The sequence below is a fragment of the Onychostoma macrolepis genome, chromosome 22 (genome assembly GCF_012432095.1).
Source record: "Onychostoma macrolepis isolate SWU-2019 chromosome 22, ASM1243209v1, whole genome shotgun sequence".
NCBI lineage: Eukaryota > Metazoa > Chordata > Actinopteri > Cypriniformes > Cyprinidae > Onychostoma > Onychostoma macrolepis.
The window spans coordinates 20365728-20371727 of record NC_081176.1 but is presented as its reverse complement, the minus strand read 5'-3'; the positions used below and the strand labels follow the sequence as shown (position 1 = coordinate 20371727).

The 6000-nt window shown below is 38.1% G+C and overlaps 1 pseudogene; it reads left to right on the top strand.

The window, feature by feature from the left end:
* Positions 1-2761: 2761 nt before the first annotated feature.
* On the top strand, positions 2762-3997 carry LOC131530775 (complement factor D-like; annotated as a pseudogene).
* Positions 3998-6000: the final 2003 nt, after the last annotated feature.

Genomic DNA, 6000 nt, shown 5'->3' with positions numbered 1-6000 from the left:
ATAATGATAAGATTAAACACTCAATTTTCTCAATTTTCAGTTAAAGGAATTTCATTATTGAATTCAGAGATGTCATTGTCTAGCTCAGTTTAGTTTAAATAGTATCTGTGCAACCAAATCGACTATAATTGCTAGAAATTAAGTGTCCCCAACTGAGCAAGCCAGAGCGAGGGCTTAGTGAGGGATGCTTAATTTCTGACAGTATTGTCTGACTGCACTGATGCTATTGGAATAGATTTGAACTGGATTATGACATTACTGAATGAACAATGAAAAACAAAACAAACAAAAAAATCGACTGTTTGTTATTGTCCTATATTGACAAACTATTTTACTGTTTGACACTGTAAAGCTGCTTTGACACAATCTGTATTGTATAAAGCGCTATATTAAAAAGGTGATTTGACTTGACTAAGTATTCTGGTTAATATTAATGTAAATACTGATCCTGATGTTAACGTGAACGTTGAAACTGATGTTAATATGACTGCTGATGATACTAAAATATAATTTCCTGCTGTGACAAGAGCCCAAACTAAGGCAGCTCTGCAACCTCTGCCAGACTATGACAAAAGTATGTTGCAGGGAGGGACCAAAGGCCCTAGAAAGACACGCCGATAAAAGCGTTTGACAAAGTACATGGTTACTCCAGTCCCTAAACCTTACATGGAGGGTCTTGATGTTAATGGCTGGCAGGTCCCAGAAAACACTGGTGAACTGCAATGGAAAGATGCAACCTTGAAACCTTTGTTCACTAAAGCTGACTGTAAAAGTGGGTCTAATGTGTGCGAAGAACAGTGTGTTGTGCAAAACAATGTGCTATATGTGCAAACAGCTGATGTCTTATGTTTGGTTGAACCCATGTCTTATTGCCCCCTAATGTTGCACATTGTACACACAGTTACATGGGCAGGACATCGGGCCTAGAACAAAACACATGCACACTAGGTAGCAATAGAAGTCTCCAACTGTGAATGGAGTGAGCACCCTCGTTATCATCCCGAAAAAGGTTTGATCTTTACATGTCTGTGTCGACTTCCGCAAGCTTAATGCCCAGTCAAAGTTTGATGCCTACCCTATGCCGAGAACCGATGATCTTCTGGAGCGGATAGGATGGGCCCAGTACATCACCACCTTGGACCTGTGTAAGGGGTACTAGCAAGTGCCCCTTGATCTGAACCCCAAACCCTACACTGCATTCAGGACTGTTCAGTTTATGGTCCTGCCCTTTGGGCTGCACAGGGCACCTGCTACCTTTCAGTGACTCATGGATCGAGTTTTCCAGGGCTGTGAAGTGTGGTCTGTGGCATACTTGGACGATGTAGTAATCTACAGCAACACCTGGGGAGACCACCTGGGACACCTAAGACAGACTCTGGAGAAGATCAAACCAACGGGCCTGTCCTTTAATGTGGTGAAGTGTGAGCTAGGCAAGAGGCCAGTTACCTGGGATACCATCTGGGCAATGGTGAACTATGACACCAAGTATAAGATCATATTTAACTGATAAACAACAGTGTGTTCAGGTTGGCCATACTTCACAATTAGTTACTAATTCAGTTGGTGTACCTCAAGGTTCAATACTGGGTCCTTTGTTATTCCGTTTGTATATTAATGGCCTGCCTGATGTTTGTGCACTGTCAGATGTATGCTGATGATAGTTATATACTTGCATGCTAAAAGTAAACTGCAAGCTGCAGAAACATTTTCAGCATTAATGGTTAAAATGACTAATTGGTTAAATTCATGTTTACATGTTAATGTTAGTAAAACTGCATGCATGTTTTTTTCAAAGTCTGCAAATGAGTATAAATATGTAGGTATAATACATGATTCACAACCCACTGAATTGCAGAATTTAGCTCCAACTAGGGCTGCACGATATATCGTTTCAGCATCGATATCGCGATGTGCGCGTCCGCGATAATCACATCACAGGACGTGCGATGTTTAGTAGGCCTATACTGATCATTTTCTTTGCTCACATACAGACACCGCATCTACACCGCACGCAACAGCTGTACAGAGATCAATTTAGTAGCAGAGCTACTGCAAGCAATTTTCAGTGCAAAGAAAGAGGATAACAATAACAGCAGTTTAATGTCCCTGTTGCTTTCTGTCATGTTAATCAAACAACAAAATAGAGAAAAATCACTTTTGTAGCTTTAACACAGATTTATTAGATTTAATTTATACAGTGAAGACTATGCAGTGTTATTTTGCATTTGATTATACAATTTCTGTAGACTTGCCTTAAGATTGAGATTTTTATTTAATTTTTTTATTGTTTAGTTGGAGCTAAACTCTTTTGCTAGACATGGCCTATTCCTGACCTATAGTTTACCTATAATGTAGTTCAGGGTTAGGGTTCAAACTGAGCTTAGTCAACAGCATGAGGTTGATCATAACAAAATTAATTTCCAAATTAAACAAATCAATACAAAAAGCCATTTTTATATTCTGACAACAAAAGCTACATACACACATGCATCTCTTATTTATTTGTCCTTTATTAATCCAGGTAAAACTTTCAGAGATTAAAAACCTCTTTTACAGAAGTGACCTGGCTAAGATGCAAAAGATTTTAAATATCTTATATGTTACGGCTTCATATAACAGTTGATGCAGATGACAAGAAGTAACACAAATAATATCTTCTTACTGCCAGTGTTACTGACACCACAAGGTGAGAAAAAAAAGGCTCACAGGCAGCTCAATGTCTCCACCCATCTTTATATTTATATAGTGTTTGTCAGTAAGAGCCTACTGATTGTCTTCATGATGACCATCATCTCTCTGCTCCTGCTGGCCTCTCTGCTGCCACACCTGACCTTCACTGGTAAGACTGACTATATAACAGCATATTATATTAATTGGTATCTGCTGAATAAGCTGATTGACAGCACTCTCTCTCTTTCAGCTCATGTGGATGTTGGTATAGTGAACGGCACAGAAGCAAAACCCCATTCCAGACCTTTCATGGTTTCTCTTCAGAAGAACTGGCAACATGTCTGTGGTGGATTCCTCATTTCTGATAGATTTGTTTTGACAGCTGCACATTGCTGGAAGTAAGACTTCAATTTAGTCTGAACTGCAATTAAAAAACATAATCATTATCATTAATATTATCATAATTAATGATAATAGCATAATTAAAAACTTCTATAATGATGGTATTGTTCATTATACTAATATGACTTTCTTACACAGAAATGAGAATCTAACAGCTGTGGTTGGTGCACATGACCTAAGACAGAATGAAGGGTCTGTCCGCATTGGTGTGAAGTCCTACCACATGCATCCAAACTTCACAATTCACACTTTGCAGAATGACATTATGCTTTTGAGGGTAACAGTAGTTTAAATGATTCTTATTAAATGATTAGACTGTCTTTTAATAATGATAATGTTTTTGTATTACAGCTAGAGAAAGAAGTCGAACAAAACAAGAATGTCATGAAGATTTCCATAAAACAAAGAAAGACACTGAAGACACTGAAGACACTGTCTGCAGTGTCGCCGGCTGGGGAAGACTGAGTTTTAAAGGGAAAAAGAGTTATCGTCTCATGGAAGCAGATGTGAAGATCATGAATAACACAGAATGCAAAAATAAATGGAAAGACAAATTCTCAGCCTCAGAGATGATGTGCGTCTACGGCCATGGAGGAAGCTGTAGCGTACGTAAAACATTATCGAATTGAGACCATCATTCGTGAGAAGTACTGTATCATTTCAGTCATGTGTTGATCTGTTTTTCTTCACAGGAGGATGGAGGAGGTCCTTTGGTTTGTGAAGACATTGCAGTCGGTGTCACTTCCTTTGGTGACCCAAAAGTCTGCAATAGTCGTGAACGACCTGTAGTTTATATAAAGATTTCTCCATATAGTGAATGGATCTGCTCCACTATTCAAAATGTTGAGTGATTTTTGCAATCAAACAGAATGAAGTATTTGTTTAAATGGTCAATAATAATAATAAAAAAACTATGTGTCACACATCAATTGTAAGTGGTTCTTATTGTTGCAGCCCTATAATAGTCTACTGACTATTAGTCTACGGCCACAATAGTACAGAAGTCAAATAAATTCTTGATAATGATAATCATGATTGTCAGCATAGAAACTGAAGTGAAATGTCTAAACTTATCAATGCTATTCTTTCTACACTGTTCATAAAATGTGTTTGGACACTTTCTGACACTGAAGTGTTTAAAACTGAATAAATGTCATAGCATTAGATGCAAAATATCACATCAAGTAGCATTTGCAATGACACTAGGCCTAACATTTCTACATAAGAAAGTGTCTAAACATATTTGTCTTTCTTTTGGACAGTATATCTATCTATATTATTATAACTGAAAATTTAGCAAGCTTCTTTTAAATTATTTTGTGTAATAAAGTGTTTTTTGTGCTCAAATAAATAAATAACCAAAATAGGCACACAGGCATGACAGCCACTTGGTTTGGTATTTTGTAACATAATGCAAAGACCGTCAGTCCTCTGTCGTGAGTGTCATGTGTTCCTGCCTCTTGTGTCCTTATTTGGTCATGTTCCTGTCCTTGTTCAGTGTGATTATTAGTTAATTCTTGTCCAGCTGTGTTTGTCTAATTATCTATGATTATCATGTGTATTTAGTACCTGCCTGTTCAGTTAGATTTTGTTTGGTCTACTCGTTACTCCCTGGTGTTCCTGTGTGTCCCAGCCTTGTCCTGCCCTGTCTGTTTTGAGTTGATTAAAGACTGTGTTTTGAGTTCCTCCCTGTTGTGTGCACTGTGACAAAGACATTAATACGGATTTTTTAACTGGGTCACTGAATGTGAAAACGGCTACAGTTGGTAAATGGGTGGTCATGTCAGTGAAATTTTGTGGGCAAAAACATCCATTGTCTAGTACTGTTACACTTGGTGGAATTAAGAAAATGTATGTATTAGAGGTGACCCCGAATAGTCGAAGACTCGATGCTTTGACAGGATGAGCCTGATTCGACTACCAATCTCACAGTCAAATATTCACAGAGGTGTTACTAAACGAGGATCATGCCATTTTGGCTATACAGGGGTGCTCAATGTCTGATTTCAACTAACGGTTTTCTCCCAATAAGTTAATATACAGCCTCTTATGATAATGCTGTAAATAAGAATGTGAAAATAGAGAAGCTTTTAATAAATACTTTTAATGTGCATGAATATATCTAACCACCCTCTGTAACAGATTTCTAGGGAACCAATTATGCCCCTTTTTACAATATGCAATATTGGTATTGGTGGTAATATGTAATATTGGTATTGTGGAATCTCTGCCTGGTGAGGTCCATTTTGAGCTGGATCCCAATGTTTCACCAGTACAGTGTGTCCCCAGAATGTTCCAGTTACTATGAAAGCAGCTGTCAAAGTCCAACTGAATGTTTCATATCAGGCAGAGGGTCTTGCATCTTGTTACAGAGCCGACTGATTGGATCAGCAACAAGGTGATTGTATTAAAAAATAAATAAAAATAAAAACCTTGCATTTGTTTGGACCCAAGGTTCCTGAACAAAGCTCTGAAAACTCTCACTATATAACGCCAACTTTGGAGGATGTGTTATACAAACTTCCAAAAGCAAGGATTTTCACCTTGGGTAATGCCATACATGCTTTCTTACAGTGCAAGCTGGACCAGGAGAGCAGCTTCATGACCACATTCTGGACCCTGTGGGGTAGGAAACGGTGGCAAAAGATGGATCAACAGAAACAGCATGAACTGTTACCATGTCTAAAGGGAAATGAGCCCATTGCAGACAATATTTTTGTTGTTGGATGTGGTGACATGGACTAGCAAGCAAAGAATGATCATGATTTCAAACCTTAGGCCCTGTTGGAGCATTGCAGAGAGGTCAAGCCACAACTTATATTAAAATAAAATAATTTCATTTAAAGGTCACTGAAGTGCACTTCCATGGTCATATTCTTTCATTTACTGGCATGTAGTCTGACCCAGAGAAAGAAAAGACTATCATGG